The sequence below is a fragment of the Balaenoptera acutorostrata genome, chromosome 5 (assembly GCF_949987535.1).
Source record: "Balaenoptera acutorostrata chromosome 5, mBalAcu1.1, whole genome shotgun sequence".
In the NCBI taxonomy this organism is placed as follows: Eukaryota; Metazoa; Chordata; class Mammalia; order Artiodactyla; family Balaenopteridae; genus Balaenoptera; species Balaenoptera acutorostrata.
Genome location: NC_080068.1, coordinates 142263446 through 142283826, shown reverse-complemented (window position 1 = coordinate 142283826; position 20381 = coordinate 142263446). Strand labels below are relative to the sequence as shown.

At 40.4% G+C, this 20381-nt stretch overlaps 1 protein-coding gene, 1 non-coding gene and 1 pseudogene across 12 annotated transcripts in view; 1 reads left to right on the top strand and 2 right to left on the bottom strand.

Moving 5' to 3' along the window:
* Positions 1-20381, top strand: part of GRK4 (G protein-coupled receptor kinase 4) — a 96764-nt gene that overhangs the window by 3593 nt on the left and 72790 nt on the right. The gene's annotated exons all lie outside the window — the stretch shown is intronic.
* LOC130708258 (40S ribosomal protein S15a-like) lies at positions 917-10475 on the bottom strand (annotated as a pseudogene).
* Positions 11933-12005, bottom strand: TRNAG-UCC (transfer RNA glycine (anticodon UCC)). The gene has a single exon. It is a non-coding gene; the product is annotated as a tRNA-Gly (tRNA).

The following is a 20381-nucleotide window of genomic DNA, read 5'->3' as shown; positions in this document are numbered from 1 at the left end:
GTGATTGTATTTGGAGGTGATTAAGTCATGAGGGTGGAGCCCTCCTGAATGCTACGAGTCCCTTTTAAACCAGACCCTAGGGAGCTCATCGCCCCTTGTGCCACGTGAAGACACAGAAGACACCGTCTTTGAGCCAGGAAGCAGCTCCTCACCAGACACCGAAGCTGCCAGTGCCTTGATCTTAGACTGCGAGAAATAAATTTCTGTTGCTTATAAGCCACCCAGTCTGTGGTATTCCATTATAGTGGCCCAAACAAAGACACTCCCCACGTGCAGCCACATTGATTCTTTTCTTGGGTTCTGTTTTAGTTATCTTCCTGATTACTGTTGCGTTTCTAAAGTATAGTGTTGATCAATTCAGACTTTTCTGAGCCTCATGAGGAGATAGCTCACTTAAACCAACTCCATCTTCTTTTCCCTTATCAATATAGTTATATCACTGTTTTTAATTCTTGTATTGGTTATCTTTATAACTTAAAAAATTAAGCTTAGGGCTTCCCTGGTGGCACAGTGGTTAAGAATCTGCCTGCCAATGCAGGGGACACGGGTTCGAGCCCTGGTCCAGGAAGATCCCACACGCCGCGGAGCAATGAAGCCCGTGCCCCACAACTACTGAGCCTGCACTCTAGAGCCCGCGAGCCACAACTACTGAGCCCACGTGTTACAACTGCTGAAGCCCACGCACCTAGAGCCCATGCTACGCAACAAGAGAAGCCACCGCAATGAGAAGCCCGTGCACTGCAACGAAGAGTAGCCCCCGGTCACTGCAACTAGAGAAAAGCCCACGCACAGCAACAAAGACCCAACGCAGCCAAAAAAAAAAAAAAAAAAGCTTAGATTTTTCATTTTTGATTTCTTCTGGTAATGATAATTTGAGCCAAAATATTTTCCAGTAAAAAAGAAAAAGTGTGGGAATTCCCTGGTGGTCCAGTGGTTAGGACTCTGCACTTTCACTGCTGAGGGCACGGGTTCGATCCCTGGTCAGGGAACTAAGATCCCACAAGCCATGCGGCGTGGCCAAAAAAAGAAAAAGTATTTTCATTTTTGACAATTGAAACATTGATAAACATTTTTGATTTTTTTCCATTGAAGCATTTTATTTGCATGAATGTATTACATCCCTAGAAAAAGAATCCCAGGATTTTCCTTCCTATGTGTTTTCGTCTTGCTTCATGGACCATGATGCTAGCTGAGGTTGTCAGTCCAAAGGGACCAAACTGACGGCACGGGAGCAGGTTACTCTGCCGTTTTTCTACATCTTTGAGTTGCACATCAAATCTGGGCTGATCACTCCACACTTGTTTGCCTGCCTGAGAGCTTCACAACAATTTTCCCAGCTCTGTGATCATGGGATCACATGTGATCAAATTCTCCAATGGAACCATGCTTTCATCATCACAGTTGGAAAGTGGACGATGGGTTTGCAGGACAGCCTAGTAAGAACCTGGCTTTGGCCTCTATTTTCGGCACTGTTGATGCTCTTGAGAACATCACCCGGGGCATTCGTGGCCGCTGTTATGGGGGCACGGAAAGATGGCGGAAAGAGCATTTCTAATTTTTTTTTGAAGTATAATTGACTTACAGTATTATATTAATTTTAGGTGTACAACATAGTGCTTTGGTATTTCTGTACATTACAAAATGATGACCATGATAGACCTAGTTACCATTTGTCACCATACAAGGATATTAAAATATTCTTGACTATATTCCTTATGCTGTACATTACGTCCCGGTGATTTATTTATTTTATACCTGGAAATTTGTACCTCTTAATCTCCCCCACCTATTTCACTCATCCCCCCAGCACCCCCTCCACCCTGGCAACCACCAGTTTGTTCTTGGTATCTATGAATCTGTTTCTGTTTTGATAAACGTTCCTAATTTAATGTGAATGTGGTTTCTATAACTGTGAAAGAGTTCAAAGTGTAGAAAATAATATAACAAACACCCCAGTGCCCACTGCCCAACCAATCTTAACATTTGGCTGTATTTCATTTCTTTCTTTAAGAAAAAAACATTGCAGATATATTTGAAACACTTTGTGTATCTTTCCAAGATCCCAGGCCCTTCCCTCGTTCCCCAGAGATAACCAAGGTCTCTCTACACTCTGGCTGTTTAGGTTTGTAGGTAACAATATGGAGTATTGTTTTACATGATTTAAGCTTCAGGTCAGTGCTGTTGCTCTGTGTGTGTGTGTTGTTCTGTTACCCTTGTTGATGTGTAAGTTCCCTTCCTCCTGTTTTCCCTCCCTCACCTTCCTTCCTTTCCACTCTTGCTAGCACTTGGAGTTATCAGACTCTCAAACTTTTGTTCCTGAAGGGCATGAAATGTTATCTTACCATTTATATTAGTCTGCTTGGGCTGCTATAACAAAATACCGCAGGCTGGGTGGCTTAAATGACAGAAATTTATTTTCCCACAACTCTGGAGGCCAGGAGTCCAAGACCAAGGTGCCAGCCTGGTTGAGTTCTGGTGAGGGCTCTCTTCCTGCGTGCTCACATGGCCTGTCCTCTGTGTTGGCCGAGAGAGGGGGAGATCTGGTAACTGTTGCTCTTACAAGGACACCTATGGGATTAGGGTCCTAACCCTCTGGCCTCATTTAACCTTAATTACTACCCTAAAGGCCCCATCTCCAAATACAGTCACGTTGGAGATCAGCGCTTCAACATGTGAATGGGAGGGGGCGGATACAGGTCAGTCCATGTAACACTTTTAATTTGTGTTTTCCTAATTACCAGGGAGATTGAACATCTTTTCACATTGACTGGTGATTCAGCTTTCCTCTTTGTGAATTGCTTGTTCGCATCTTCTGCCCAGTGAGGGGAGAGTATCTCATTGATTTGTAGCAGCTCTTTATATAATCTGGATACTAAATATGCCTTGCACAAGTCTTCCATTTTCTGACTTGCCGTATTAGTTTTCCTGTTGCTGCTGTAACAAATTACCACAAAACTTTATTATCTAACAGGTCAGAAGTCTGAAAAGGGTCTCACTAGGTTAAAGTCAAGGTGTCAGCAGGGTTACGTTCCTTTCTGGAAATTCTAGGGGAGAATCCATCCGTTTTCTTGCCTTTTCCAGCTTCTAGAGGCTGCTTGCATTCCTTGACAATATATCAAGTGTTAGCAAAGATGCCGAGTAGCTGCAACTAGAACTCGCACACATTGCTTGTTGGAGTGTAAAATGGTCGAACCGGTACAGGAAAATAGCAGTTTCTAATAAAGTTACACACACACCTATGCTCTGACCCAGTGATTCCCCTTCAGGATATACCCAGGTGAAATTCATACATACGTCCACAAAAAGTCTAGTTTATACCAGCTTTATTCCTAATAGTCTCAAACTGGAAACAGCCCAAGTGTTCTCAGGAAGAGAATGAATCAACAAATAATGAAACAGTATAATACTACACTGCAATAGAAAAGAGTTAACTACTGACACATGCAACAGCCTGGGCAAATCTGAAGAGCCTTATGTTGAGGGGAAAATCAGAAGTAACTATTCAACACAATCCTCAATGATTTCATGAGCATGAAGTGAAATTAATCCGCGGCCATCTGAATGGGAGTCATGATTGCTTCCGGGAAGGGGGTGTGACACGAAAGAGGCAGGAGGGAGCTTTGGGGGACAACGAGGATGTTCTGTTTATTGATCCAGGTGGTAACTGTGTGCATATATACATTTGTAAAAGCTCATCAAGAAATAGCCTTAAGAGTAGTGCACATTATTGTGCAAATTATGTCTGGTAAAAGTTTTGTTTTTAAAGGAAAAAAAAAACTCATTAGATTGTGACTCTCTGTACCTTAAAGGATTGGTAAAGCTTGCTTGTGAAAATGCCTGGGTTTGGTGCCTTTTCCTCTCTTTGGAAGAAGGGATGGGAATGGTTCTTTTTTTTTTTTTTTTTAATTTATTTATTTATTTATTTTGGCTGTGTTGGGTCTTCGTTTCTGTGCGAGGGCTTTCTCTAGTTGCGTCAAGCGGGGGCCACTCTTCATGGGCCACTCTTCATCGCGGTGCGCGGGCCTCTCTCACTATCGCGGCCTCTCTTGTTGTGGAGCACAGGCTCCAGACGCGCAGGCTCAGTAGCTGTGGCTCGCGGGCCTAGTTGCTCCGCGGCATGTGGGATCTTCCCAGACCAGGGCTCGAACCTGTGTCCCCTGCATTGGCAGGCAGATTCTTAACCACTGCGCCACCAGGGAAGCCCGGGAATGGTTCTTTTTATTACCTGTTTAGTTTCTTTAATAGTTATTGTGATATTCAAGATTCCTGTTTCTTCTTGAGCTATGTTTGGTAATGTGTGGTTTCTGAGAAAAATATTTTCCTCTAAGTGTTCAAATTTATTTGGCATAAACGTTATTTGCAATGTTTTCTTACTGTTTTACAATTACAATTGTGATCTTTTTCATTTGGAGTATTATTTGTGTGTGCCTGTCATTTTTATTAGACTTGCAAAAGATGTTTCTATTTTATTAGTCTTTTCAATGAACCAGCTTTTGGTTTCATATGCTATTGTATGTTTGCCTTCTGTTTTATTAATTTCTGCTTATATTATTATTCTCTTTATTTTGATTGGCTTCTACCTTCTTGAGTTGAATGCTTAATCCATTTCTCTTTTTCTTTTTTCCATTCCTTCATCAAGAATTTATTGGCCATTTATTTTGTGCTAGGAACTGTGGTAGGTACTGGAGTGAACCATGAACTCGGCAGAAAATTTGCCTTTGATGAGGTGACAGGCAAGTGGAGGAAACAAGCATCTTATGACTAACTGCAATGTGATTAACTAAATTTCAATGACCTCTGAGCTGAGACCAGACACTAATAAGCTTCTGCATCAAGTCACCCATGCCTAGACATATTTACCAGTCTCTTACTTAGTAGAACTTTGTGATTAGTGTACTGTTCTTACTGATATCTGTTAGATGAACTAAGACTTAATACAGTTTACTTTCTGGTTAAATTAAGCAGAATTCTATTGAGTAGGCAGCAATCATAGACATACATATATTTCCAGTTCCTGTTCAGATCTAGTTGCTATTTCTCTTCTTCCTGGACTGTCCCCCCACTGGAGACGGTCATCATTCTTGTTTCATGTTGGCTCTTTTCCTGGGTTCCAGGCCTTGTCCTTCGCCTCTGCTTGTGTCATCATCACCTGCATCATCAGGGCTTTTTCCCCTTTCCAATACCCTCTGCACAATGACCACTGCCCACCACTGGTCACTAGGGAATGGTCCTCTTTCCAGGCGAGAGACCCTGCAGCCCTCGGACTTCCCTGAATCTCAGCACCCTGGGTCTTCTGTGTTCTGTCTGCACTTGATGAGCTGGGGAGTGGCTTTTAAATGCTCCCCTTTGACAGAATAACAACAGAGATTGAGTTCTAACGTGTTAAAGTGCTAAAGTTTCCAGACCTGCAGCTGTTCAGGTCATTTTACTGTTTGACCACTTCAGACCAACAGCCATGTCAGCTATGTTAACATTCACCTTAACCTTATGGTTGAAGTAACCCTTAAGATTTCTCACCAGTACAGTAATGTGGTTTCACAGCTTGTGGAAATTCTGTTTCCCTCCCATTTCTCACTGTATATACTATATTGTGAACATTCAATTTTAGCCCAATTGACATTTTTAAGTGTTTTTACTTTTGTGCATAAATCATCAAATCAGGGACTTCCCTGGTGGTCCAGTGGGTAAGACTCTGTGCTCCCAATGCAGGGGGCCCAGGTTCTATACCTGGTTGGGGAACTAGATCCTGCATGCATGCCGCAACAAAAGAGTGCACATGCCGCAACTAAAGATCCCGCATGCTGCAACTAAGACCCTGTGTGGCCTAAATAAATAAAATAAATAAATAAATAAATATTTTAAAAAACAAACAAAAAAACCCCATCAAATCATATTCTATTATCCAGAGAATAGGGGTCCATGTTTCAAATGAAACACATCTGAATGTATTCAACTAACTCATTAAAAAAAAAAAAAATTCTCATTGTCATACTAGATAGTCAGAATCTGAATCAGCACTTCTCCATTCAGATTGGCCACACATCCAGAGCTCAACGGCCACACGTAGTGCTTATGCTGGACAGCACAGTTCTAGAAAACCGATTTGTTCATGTTGATGAGCTTATCAGATGAGGAGAAACACAGGTCGTTAAATAAACTCTTTCCTTAACAAACTAGAAAATATTTTTCTAGAGGTAATAAAAATGCTGAAGAAGTAAAGTCTTTCCCCCAAACGAATAAGTATTAATTTCTAAGCTAAATTATTTTATGTCAACATAAATTACAATTAGCAATTTAATAAATTCTAATACCTTAGATTTTTAGAAAAATTCTGTAACACCCACTATTTGTCTGAGTGTGGTAAGTATAAAGGTTATCCCTGTTCTTTGGCGCTCACAGTCTGGTGAAGGAATAGACCTGACAATGAATAATTGACATGTAGGATGACGTGATAAGGAGGACAATGACCAGGGCTGCTTAAACAAGTGAAGGGAACACAGAAGGAAGACTTCATAGAAGAGGAGACACTGGAGCTGAGTCTTTGAGGATAAACAGGAGTTTTCCAGATGAACAGAAGAGGAAAGAGCACCGTGGCTAGAAGAAAAGCATACTTACAAAGCACAAAGGGTGGAAGAAGCTGGCACTGCTCAGGGAACTATGTGAACGTTTGCATAAGTGGTGCAGAAGGAGAATACAGGGAGAGGAGAGGCTAGAAAGAGACAAGTAGGCGTGCTTCATGATCAGGTTCATGTTTGATAAGATCACTTTGTAGTTTGAGAAATAAAATGAAGAGGACCAGACTGAAGGCAAGGAAGCCAGCGCTGAGGCTTAGAGATGCTGAGAGTATGGACAAAAGGAACGACAGGATGAGGAGAGGAGGGAACAGATGCAAGAAGGTTTTGGAGGCAGAATCAACGGGACCTGGTGACAGATGGGATGTGGGGTGTGAGTGAGAAAGCAGGACCCAGGAAGCCTCCTGGGTCTCTGGTTATAACAAATCTTCCCCCCACAAAATTCCCGTTCCCTGGCTGTGATGCCATCTGCCAACCTTCAGCCCAAATTTCATTTCCAAAACAGATACCACCCATAAACAGAAATAAGTTCTAACTTACAGGATATCAGATCCTAAACTCATAAGTGACTGACACACAGAACAGCAGAGATGGGAACAAATCAGTCAAATTAAAATATTTAAATCATAAAAGGTTTCAGTCCATTAACCGTCAAAAGGTATTTGGCTTGGCCAAAAAGTTCATTCGTGTTTCCCCATAAGATGGCTCTAGTAGTGCTTAGTTGTCTTTAACTTCATTCAAAACAATTTTGTTAGATTGTATTGTGACAGTTATCATATCAGCTTGCATTAAAAAAAAATCAAAATCGGTGAACTTTTGTGTAACCATTTTAATATTGAAGATGGAAGAAAAGAGGCAATATTTTCAGCATATTGTGCTTTATTATTTCAAGAAAGGTAAAAATGCAACTGAAACGCAAAAAAAGATTTGTGCAGTGTATGGAGAAGGTGCTGTGACTGATCAAACGTGTTAAAAGTGGTTTGTGAAGTTTTGTGCTGGAGATTTCTCGCTGGACGATGCTCCACGGTTGCGTACACCAGTTGAAGTTGATAGCGATCAAATCGAGACATTAATTGAGAACAATCAACATTATGCCATGCGGGTGATAGCCGACATACTCGAAATATCCAAATCAAGCATTGAAAATCATTTGCACCAGCTTGATTATGTTCATCGCATTGATGTTTGGGTTCCATGTAAGTTAAGCAAAAAAAACCTTCTTGACCATATTTCTGCATGCGATTCTCTACTGAAACGTAATGAAAACGTTTCATTTTTAAAATATTGTGATGGGTGATGAAAAGTGGATACTGTACAACAATGTGGAATCGAAGAGATCGTGGGGTAAGGGAAATGAACCACCACCAACCACACCAAAGGCCGGTCTTCATCCAAAGAAAGTGATGTTGTGTATATGGTGTGATTGGAAGGGAGTCCTCTATTATGAGGTCCTTCTGGAAAACCAAACTATTAATTCCAACAAGTACTGCTCCCAATTAGACCAACTGAAAGCAGCACTCGATGAAAAGCGTCCAGAATTAGTCAACAGAGAACGCATAATCTTCCATCAGGATAACGCAAGACCACATGTTTCTTTCATCACCAGGCAAAAACTGTTACAGCTTGGCTGGGAAGTTCTGATTCATCCGCCTTATTCACCAGACACTGCACCTTCAGATTTCTGTTTATTTTGGTCTTTACAAAGTTCTCTTAATGGAAAAAATTTCAGTTACCTGGAAGACTGTAAAAGACACCTGGAGCAGTTCTTTGCTCAAGAAGATAAAAAGTTTTGGAAAGATGGAATTATGAAGTTGCCTGAAAAATGGCAGAAGGTAGTGGAACAAAATGGTGAATACATTGTTCAATAAAGTTCTTGGTGAAAATGAAAAATATGTCTTTTATTTTTACTTAAAGACTGAAGGAACTTTTTGGCAAACCCAATACAAAGTGTCAGACATAAAATTTCAGGTGAAGTAAGTGAAGCCATGATGAAAGGGTGTAATATTCTTGGGGAACTTTGTATACAAAGCAAACACCAACAAATCATTTAATAATTGCTGAGTCTCCGTATGCCTGCCAGACTGACCCAGGCCCATGACAGGACCTAATGAAAGCGTCCACTCCCCATGAGTCTACTTTGCCCTCACACTCTGAGTTGGAGCCTAGTGCCTCATAAATATTTAACTTAAACTGCAAAGCAGAAAGATCAACCTGGGACATTAATACCAGGAAGTAATCTGAAAATCATATGGTGATAGCCTCCATTTTAATTAATGTTTTATTACTCATACCGCGATTGATTTTTAAAAATGGTTTCATGTTAGGTATCTTATAATTACACTAAAACCAATACAGCCTGTATTCACATTAGTGTGCAATTTCCACTAATTCTTTTTTTTTAAATCTATTTTATTTATTTCTTTTTGGCTGCGTTGGGTCTTCGTTGCTGCGCGTGGGCTCTCTTGCTGCGAGCGGGGGCTACTCTTAGTTGCGGTGCACGGGCTTCTCACTGTGGTGGCTTCTCTTGTTGTAGAGCATGGCCTCTAGGCGCACAGGCTTCAGTAGTTGCAGCATGCAGGCTCAGTAGTTGTGGCTCTCGGTCTCTAGAGCGCAGGCTCAGTAGTTGTAGTGCACGGGCTTAGTTGCTCCGCGGCATGTGGGATCTTCCCAGACCAGGGATTGAACCCGTGTCCCCTGCATTGGCAGGCGGATTCTTAACCACTGTGCCACCAGGGAAGTCCCTCTACTAATTTCTGACAAGGGAAAATACACATATTTGGCTTTTCTCTGGCATAAAACATTATTTGGCTGTAGTCATCAGGACTTAAGATGCTGAGGAGTCTTGAGCTTCCCTGCTGAGGGAGGGGCTGCGTGGCTGTCAGGGTTCTCCAGCATGTGTGTCCCAAGCCTGCTGCTGCGGACTGAAAGCTTGTTTCCCACCCTCACCTCCAATTCATCTGTTGAAGCTCTAATGCCCAATGTGATGGTATTTGGAGGCAGGGCCTTTGTGGGGTAACTGGTTAGATTAGGTTATAAGAGCAGGGCCCTCATGATTAACGCCCTTATAAAAAGAGAGCACACACTGAGGAAAGGCCATGCGAGGACACAGTGAGAGGACAGGCATCTAAAAACCAGTCAGTGAGTCGGCTGGCACCTTGATCTTGGAATTCCCAGCCTCCAGAACTCTGAGAAATAACTGCTTGTTGTTTTAAGACACCCAGCCTGTGGTGATTTGTTAACAGCAGCCTAAGTGGACTAAGATGCCTGCAGAGAGGACCCCATTCCTCTCTGTCTTTCACCTAGTGGGACTCTTCCCCAGACCAAGCCAGAGAACCTTGCCTCGGGAGAAGAGGTCTCTCGTAGCGATAGAGAGACCCAGGTGGTAGGGGCATGTGTGTGCGCGTGCACACGTGCCACTGTGTTTAGTGATGTATGGGTGAGGCCTTGTGTGTGCACCACTGCGTGTGTTTGTCATTTACTTTTCCAAGTAAATACTGAGTGAATAATGTGCTGGGTGCTGAGCCCTCATCTCCACCACATCGCCAGACCACCTTTGTCAAGGTCACCAGGGTCAGTTCTCAGTCCACCTCCTACTACACCTGTGGGCTGCAGCTGATGTAGTCCCCTTGCTTTCCTCAGTCAACACGACCTTCCAGGCCGCCATGCCCCCTGACTTTCTGCTCTTTCTGCTATTTGACTGCTCCCCTCTCATTCTCTAGACCTCCGCATGCTGACATGCTCCCAAGGCTTGGACCGTGGAATCTCACCTTCTCTACCCTCACTCCCTCCCCCGTGATCACATCTAGTACCACGGCTTGAAACAAGCTACCATCTCTCACATTGGGATCTGCAGATGGACTGTCCCTTGAAGTGCAGCTCATTCTCCACCTGCCCACTTGACATCGCTGCTCGTAGACCTCAGTGGCACCAAAAAAAGAGTCAACACTAAACTCTTAACTCTCCTGCCCCAAATTTTTCCTTCTGCATCTCAGTTAATGCTCAGGCCAAAAATCTTATAATTGCCTTTTAATTCCTTATACACCATATCCAGTCATTGGACAAATATTTTCACATCTCTCTTCAAAATATAACAGAATCTGACCTCTCGCCACCTCCACTGCTGTGAACATGGCTTGAGCCACAGTCCCTCTCACCTGGAAGACTGCAGTGGGCTGCTGCTTCATCTCAGCTTCTGCCTTTCCGACCCTGCAGTCTGTTCTCAAAACACCAGCCAGTGTGACTCTGTTAAAATTTAAGTTGGATGTGTCAACCTTCTCCTCCACCCTCTTCATGGCTTCGCAGACCTCTCAGAGTAAAAGCAGGAACGTTGGAATTAGCAGACCAGGAACTTTTTTAAAAACGATGATTGATATTTCAAGGGCTTTAATGGAAAAGTAGACAACATGCAAGAGCCAGATGGATAATGTAAGCAGAGAGATGGAAATCCTAAGAGAGAGCCAAAGGAAATGCCAAAGGTTAAACAAACAAACACTAACAGAAATGAAGAGTGCCTTTGGTGGGTTCATTTGTAGACTGGACAGGGCTGAAGAAAGAATCTCTGAGCTTCAGGATATGACAGTAGAAACTTCTAAAACTGAAAAGCAAAGAGAAAAAAGACTGAAAAAAAAATCAGAACATCCAAGAATTGTGGGACAACTACAAAAACGTGTAACATACATATAATGAGAAGAAACAGAGAAAGAAGCAGAAGAAATATTTGAAACAATAACTGAAAATTTCCCAAAATTAATGTCAAAAATCAAGCCACAAATCCACGAAGCTCAGAAAACACCAAACAGGATAAATGCCCCCCCCAAACTACACCTAGGTATATCACATTCAAAGACATGGAAATCATACCAAACACACAAAAATAAGATGGTAACTAGGAAAACAAACAAACAACAGCAAAAACAAGGATATGGAAATCAAAGATAAAGAAAAAACATTGAAAGAAGCCAGAGGGAAAATCATCTGACCTATAGAGGATGAGAGATAAGAATTGCATCTGACTTCTCCTGAGAAACCATGCTGGCAAGAAGAGGGTAGAGTGAGACATTTAAAGTGTTGAAAGATAAAACCACCAACCTAGAATTTCTTACGGAAGTATCCCTCAAAAGTGAAGAAGAAATAAAGACTTTCTTAGACAAATGAAAATTGAGAGAATTTGCTGCTAGTAGACCTGCCTTGCAAGGAATGTTAAATAGAGTTGTTCAGAGAGAAGGAAAAATATAAGTCAGAAACTTGAATCTATATAAAGAAAGGAAGAGCGCTGGAGAATGAATAAGTGAAGGACAAATGAAAACTTTTATTTTTCTTATTCTTTTTATTTTTTCACCACTCAGCTTGTGGAATCCTAGTTCCCTGACCAGGGATCAAACCCGGGCCCCCTGCAGTGGAAATGCAGAGTCCTAACCACTGGACCACCAGGGAGTTCCCTATTTTTCTTGTTCTTAATTGCTCTAATAGATAACAATTCAAAATAATCATAGCAACAATGTATTTGATTATGTGGTTGTATGTGTGTGTGTATATATATACAAATTTATAAAATATATGCTTATATATAAGTGAAATGAATGACAGCAATGATACATGGGATGGGAAGGAGGAAATAGGAATATTTTGTTATTTTTATAAGGTAATTGCACTGCCTGTGAAGTTGTATAGTGTTATTTGAAAGTGGACCTGGATTAGTTGTACATACATATTATAAACTCTAAGGCAACCACTGAAAGCAATTTAAAAAGAAGTGTAATTGGGGACTTCCCTGATGGTGCAGTGGTTAAGACTCTGCACTCCCAATGCAGGGGGCCTGGGTTTGATCCCTGGCCAGGGAACTGGATCGCAAGCCGCAACTAAGAGTTCGCATGCCACAACTAAGGAGCCTGCGTGCCACAACTAAGGAGCCCGCGAGCTGCAACTAAGGAGCCTGCCTGCCACAACTAAGACCCAGCACAACCAAATAAATAAATAAATATTTTTAAAAAGAAGTATAATTGATATGCTAAGAAAGATGAGAAAATGGAATCATAATACGATCAATTAAAAGGCAAAAAAGAAGAACATGGAAGACAAAAATAAGAACAAAGAACACGGGCAACATATAGAAAACAGTAACAAATATTGTACATAGTAATCCAGCTATGTAAGTAATCACTTTGGGCATCAGTGGTCTAAGTATACCAATTCTAAGAGATTGTCAGAGTGTATCAAAAAAACAAGACCCAACTATATTTTGTCTACAGTAAACCCATTTTAAATATAAAGACACATATAGATTTAAAATACAGAGATGGAGAAAGATATACCATGCTGACACTAGTCAAAAGGCAGTGGGAGTACCTATATTAATTTCACACAATTTAAACTTCAGAGTAAGGAAGGTTATCAAGAATAAAGATGGGCTTTACATAATGATAAGGGGGTCAATTCTCCAAGAAAACCTAACAATCCTTAATTTGTATAGCCTAACAATAGATAAATTGTTGAAAATACATGAGACAAAAACTGATAGAACTGCAAGGAGAAATTGATGAATACACTACACATTCTTCTCAAGCTCACATGAAACATTCTCCAAGATAGACCACATACTGGGCCATAAAACACACCTTAATAAATTTAAAAGAATAGAAATCATACACTATCTTCTCTCATACCACAATGAAATTAAACTAGAAATCAGTAACAGAAAGAAAGCTGGAAAATCTTAAAATACTTGGACATTAAACATCATACTTCTAAATAACATGAGTCAAAGAAGAAATCTCTAGAGAAATTTAAAATTATTTTGAACTAAATGAAAATGAAAATAAAACATCCAAATTTGTGAGATGTAGCAAAGGCAGTGCTGAGAGGAAATTTTATAACATTGAATGCATATATGAAAAAAGTAGAGGGAGTTTCCTGGTGGCCTGGCGGTTAGGATTCTGGGCTTTCACTGCCATGGCCTGGGTTCAATCCGTGGTTGGGGAACTGAGATCCTGCAAGCCATGTGGTGTGGCCAAAAAAAAAAAGTAGAAAGAGCTAAAATCAGTCATCTAAGCTCCACCTTAGGGAAGCAGAAAAAGAAGAGCAAATTAAATCCAATGGAAGCAGAAGAAAAGCAATAAAAAATGGGGTAGAAATCAGTGAAACCGCCAATATGAAATAGAGGAAATCAACAAAATGAAAAGCAGATTCTCTGAGAAGATTAATAAAATGTATAAGCCTCTAATCAGGCTAAGAAAAAGAGATGACACAAATTACCAACATCAGAATGGCAGGAGGCATCACTACAGGTCCAATGGAAGTAGCTTGACTAGGAAGTATTAAAAGATAAACTTCAGAGAAAAGTAAAATCATTCTCATACAGATAATATTAAAATGAACATGGAGATTGGTTCAAGATGGTGGATTAGAAAGACGTGCTGTCACTCCCTCTTGCGAGAACACCAGAATCACAACTAACTGCTGAACAATCATCGGCAGGAAGACACTGGAACTCACCAAAAAAGATACCCCACATACAAAGACAAAGGAGAAGCCACAATGAGACGATAGGAGGGGCACAAACACAATAAAATCAAATCCCATAACCCCTGGGTGGGTGCCTCACAAACTGGAGAACACTTATACCACAGAAGTCCAACAACTGGAGTGAAGGTTCTGAGCCCCACGTCAGGCTTCCCAACCTGGGGGTCCTGCAACGGGAGGAGGAATTCCTAGAGAATCAGACTTTGAAGGCTAGCGGGATTTGATTGCAGGACTTCGACAGGACTGGGGGAAACAGAGACTCCACTCTTCGAGGGCACACACAAAGTAGTGTGCGCATCGGGACATGGGGGATGGAGCACTGACCCCATAGGAGACTGAACCAGACCTACCTGCTAGTGTTGGAGGGTCTCCTGTAGAAGCAGGGGGCAGCTGTGGCTCACCAAGGGACAAGGACACTGGCAGCAGAAGCTCCAGGAAGTACTCCTTGGCGTGAGCCCTCCCAGAGTCTACCATTAGCCCCACCAAAGAGCCTGGGTAGGCTCCAGTGTTGGGTCGCCTCAGGCCAAACAACCAACAGGGAGGGAACCCAGCCCCACCCATCAGCAGACAAGCGGATTAAACTTTTACTGAGCTCTGCCCACCAAAGCAACAGCCAGCTCTACCCACCACCAGTCCCTCCCATCAGGAAACTTGCACAAGCTGCTTAGATAGCCTCATACACTAGAGGGCACACAGCAGAAGCAAGAAGAAGTACAGTCCTGCAGCCTGTGGAACAAAACCCACATTCACAGAAAGATAGACAAGATGAAAGGCAGAGGACTATGTACCAGATGAAGGAACAAGATAAAACCCCAGGAAAACAACTAAATGAAGTGGAGATAGGCAACTTTCCGGAAAAAGAATTCAGAATAATGATAGTGAAGATGATCCAGGACCTCAGAAAAAGAATGGAGTCAAAGGTCGAGAAGATGCAAGAAATGTTTAACAAAGATCTAGCAGAATTAAAGAACAAACAGAGATGAACAACACAACTGAAATGAAAAATACACTAGAAGGAATCAATAGCAGAATAACTGAGGCAGAAGAACGGATAAGTGACCTGGAAGACAGAATGGTGGAATTCACTGCTGCAGAACAGAATAAAGAATGAAAAGAAATGAAGACAGCCTAAGAGACCTCTAGGACAACATTAAATGCAACAACATTCGCATTATAAGGGTCCCAGAAGGAGAAGAGAGAGAGAAAGGACCAGAGAAAATGTTTGAAGTGATTATAATCGAAAACTTCCCTAACATGGGAAAGGAAATAGCCACCCAAGTCCAGGAAGCGCAGCGAGTCCCATACAGGATAAACCCAAGGAGAAACACGCCGAGACACATAGTAATCAAATTGGCAAAAATTAAAGACAAAGAAAAATTATTGAAAGCAGCAAGGGGAAAACGACAAATAACATACAAGGGAACTCCCATAAGGTTAACAGCTGATTTCTCAGCAGAAAGTACAAGCCAGAAAGGAGTGGCATGATATACTTGAAAGGATGAAAAGGAAGAACCTACAACCAAGATTACTCTACCTGGCAAGGATCTCATTCAGATTCGATGGAGAAGTCAAAAGCTTTACAGACAAGCGAAAGCTAAGAGAATTCAGCACCACCAAACCAGCTCTACAGCAAACGCTAAAGGAACTTCTCTAACTGGGAAACACAGAGAAGAAAAGGACCTACGAAAACAAACCCCAAACAATTAAGAACATGGTCATAGGAACATACATATCGATAATTACCTTAAATGTGAATGGATTAAATGCTCCAACCAAAACACACAGGCTTGCTGAATGGATATAAAAACAAGACCCATGTATATGCTGTCTACAAGAGACCCACTTCAGACCTAGGGACACATTCACACTGAAAGTGAGGGGATGGTAAAAGATATTCCATGCAAATGGAAATCAAAAGAAAGCTGGAGTAGCTATACTCATATCAGATAAAATAGACTTTAAAATAAAGAATGTTACAAGAGACAAGGAAGGACAGTACATAATGATCAAGGGATCAATCCAAGAAGAAGATATAACAATTATAAATATGTATGCACCCAACATAGTAGCACCTCAATACATAAGGCAACTGCTAACAGCTATAAAAGAGGAAATCGACAGTAACACAATAATAGTGGGGGGCTTTAACACCTCACTTACACCAGTGGACAGATCATCCAAACAGAAAATAAGGAAACACAAGCTTTAAATGACATAATAGACCAGATAGATTTAATTGATATTTATAGGACATTCCATCCAAAAACAGCAGATTACACTTTCTTCTCAAGTGCGCACAAAACATTCTCCAGGATAGATCACATCTTGGGTCACAAATCAAGCCTCAGTAAATTTAAGAAAATTGAAATCATATCAAGCATCTTTTCTAACCACAATGCTATGAGATTAGAAATCAATTACAGGGGAAAAAACGTAAAAAACACAAACACATAGAGGCTAAACAATACGTCACTAAATAACCAAGAGATCACTGAAGAAATCAAAGAGGAAATCAAAAAATACCTAGAGACAAATGATAATGAAAACACGACGACCCAAAACCTATGGGATGCAGCAAAAGCAGTTCTAAGAGGGAAGTTTATAGCTATACAAGCCTACCTCAAGAAACAAGAAAAATCTCAAACAACCTAACCTTACACCTAAAGGAACTAGAGAAAGAAGAACAAACAAAACCCAAAGTTAGCAGATGGAAAGAAATCATAAAGATCAGAACAGAAATAAATGAAATAGAAACAAAGAAAACAGTAGCAAAGATCAATAAAACTAAAAGCTGGTTCTTTGAGAAGATAAACAAAATTGATAAACCATTAGCCAGACTCATCAAGGAAAAGAGGGAGAGGACTCAAATCAATAAAATTAGAAATGAAAAAGGAGAAGTTACAACAGACACCGCAGAAATACAAAGCATCCTAAGAGACTACTACAAACAACTGTATGCCAATAAAATGGACAACGTGGAAGAAATGAACAAATTCTTAGAAAGGTATAACCTTCCAAGACTGAACCAGGAAGAAATAGAAAATATGAACAGACCAATCACAAGTAATGAAATTGAAACTGTGATTAAAAATCTTCCAACAAACAAAAGTCCAGGACCATATGGCTTCACAGCTGAATTCTATCAAACATTTAGAGAAGAGCTAACACCCATCCTTCTCAAACTCTTCCAAAAAGTTACAGAGGAAGGAATGCTCCCAAACTCATTCTATGAGGCCACGATCACCCTGTTAACAAAACCAGACAAAGATACTACAAAAAAAGAAAATTACAGACCACTATCACTGATGAATAGAGATGCAAAAATCCTCAACAAAATACTAGCAAACAGAATCCAACAACACATTAAAAGGATCATACACCATGATCAAGCGGGATTTATTCCAGGGATGAAAGGATTCTTCAATATATGCAAGTCAATCAATGTGATACACCATATTAACAAATTGAAGAATAAAAACCATATGATCATCTCAATAGATGCAGAAAAGGCTTTTGACAAAATTCAACACCCATTGATAATAAAAACTCTCCAGAAAGTGGGCATAGAGGGAACCTACCTCAACATAATAAAGGCCATATACTACGAACCCACAGCAAACATCATTCTCAAGGTGAAAAACTGAAAGCATTTCCTCTAAGATCAGGAACAAGACAAGAATGTCCACTCTCACCAGTATTATTCAACATAGTTTTGGAAGTCCTAGCCACGGAAATCAGAGGAGAAAAAAAAATAAAAGGAATAGAAATGGGAAAAGAAGTAAAACTGTCACTGTTTGCAGATGACATGATACTATACATAGAGAATCCTAAAGATGCCACCAGAAAACTACTAGAACTAATCAATGAATTTGGTAAAGTTGCAGGATACAAAATTAATGCACAGAAATCTCTGGCATTCCTATACACTAATGATGAAAAATCTGAAAGAGAAATTAAGGAAACACACCCATTTACCACTGCAACAAAAAGCATAAAATACCTAGGAATAAACCTACCTAGGGAGACAAAAGACCTGTATGCAGAAAACTATAAGACACTGATGAAAGAAATTAAAGATGATACCAACAGTTGGAGAGATATACCGTGTTCTTGGATTGGAAGAATCAATATTGTGAAAATGACTATACTACCCAAAGCAATCTACAGATTCAATGCAATCCCTATCAAATTACCAATGGCATTTTTTACAGAACTAGAACAGAAAATCTTAAAATTTGTATGGAGACACAAAAGACCCCTAATAGCCAAAGCAGTCTTGAGGGAAAAAAATGGAGCTGGAGGAATCAGACTCCCTGACTTCAGACTATACTACAAAGCTACAGTAATCAAGACAATATCGTACTGGCACAAAAACAGAAATATAGGTCAATGGAACAGGATAGAAAGCCCAGAGATAAACCCATGCACCTATGGTCAACTAATCCTTGACAAAGGAAGCAAGGATATACAATGGAGAAAAGACAGTCTCTTCAATAAGTGGTACTGGGAAAACTGGACAGCTACATGTAAAAGAATGAAATTAGAACACTCCCTAACACCATACACAAAAATAAACTCAAAATGGATTACAGACCTAAATGTAAGACCGGGCACTGTAAAACTCTTAGAGGAAAACATAGGAAGAACACTCTTTGACATAAATCACAGCAAGATCTTTTTTGATCCACTTCCTAAAATAATGGAAATAAAACAAAAAATAAACAAATGGGACCTAATGAAACTTAAAAGCTTTTGCAAAGCAAAGGAAACTGCAAACAAGATGAAAAGACAACCTTCAGAATGGGAGAAAATATTTGCAAATGAATCAACAGACTAAGGATTAATATCCAAAATATATAAATAGCTCATGCAGCTCAATATTAAAAAAACAAACAACCCAATCAAAAAATGTGCAGAAGACCTAAATAGACATTTCTCCAAAGAGGACATACAGATGGCTGAGAAGCACATGAAAAGCTGCTCAACATCAGTAATTATTAGAGAAATGCAAATCAAAACTACAATGAGGTATCACCTCACACCAGTTAGAATGGGCATCATCAGAAAATCTACAAACAACAAATGCTGGAGAGGGTGTGGAGAAAAGGGAACCCTCTTGCACTGTTGGTGAGAATGTAAATTGATACAGCCACTATGGAGAACAGTATGGAGGTTCCTTAAAAAACTAAAAATAGAATTACCATATGACCCAGCCATCCCACTACTGGGCATATACCCAGAGAATTATGGCATATACCATAATTCAAAAAGACACGTGCAGCCCAATATTTATCGTAGCACTATTTACAATAGCCAGGACATGGAAGCAAGCTAAATGCCCATCGACAGACGAATGGATAAAGAAGATGTGGTACATATATACAATGGAATATTACTCCGCCATAAAAAGGAATGAAATTGGGTTATTTGTAGAGATGTGGATGCATCTAGAGACTGTCATACAGAGTGAAGTAAGTCAGAAAGAGAAAAACAAATATCGTATATTAACACATATGTGTGGAACCTAGAAAAATGGTACAGATGAACCGGTTTGCAGGGCAGAAATTGAGACACAGATGTAGAGAACAAACATATGGACACCAAGGGGGGAAAGCGGGGTGGTGGGGTGGTGTGATGAATTGGGCGATTGGGATTAACATGTATATACTGATGTGTATAAAATGGATGACTAATAAGGACCTGCTGTATAAAGAAATAAGTAAAATAAAATTCAAAAATTAAAAAAATTAAAAATAAAATGAACATGTGTTTTATTTTCCTCATATGTGAGTGAACCAAGCAGATGTTATGATCTGCTCAAAGGAAAAAGTCAGAAGGCTAAAATTTGGGACTTCCCTGGTGGTCCAGTTGTTAAGACTCTGTGCTTCCACTGCATGGGGCACGGGTTTGATCCTTGGTCAAGGAACTAAGATCCCTCATGCTGCACGGTGGCTGGAAAAAAAAAATCAAAGAAAACCAAGTTTATATTAAAAAAAAAAAGGCTAAAGTTTATATGGAGTAAAGGAATTGAATTGCAAATGGAGGCAGAATGATTTTTCTATAGAAGACCATGGAAACTACCAGATAAGATGGCTCGAATGTCTGCCCATCATCACCTATGATTTACAGAAAGCTGCACAACAGCTCAGAGACAAGGAAGCCTAGAATTGGATAACCTAGCAGGAGGTGCCAGATGAATACAACGTATAGCTTTTTACTGAAACACAGCTTTATTTTTTCTCTGAAGACTTTATGTACATCAACATTAAATCAAGTATATCGAACTTTCAC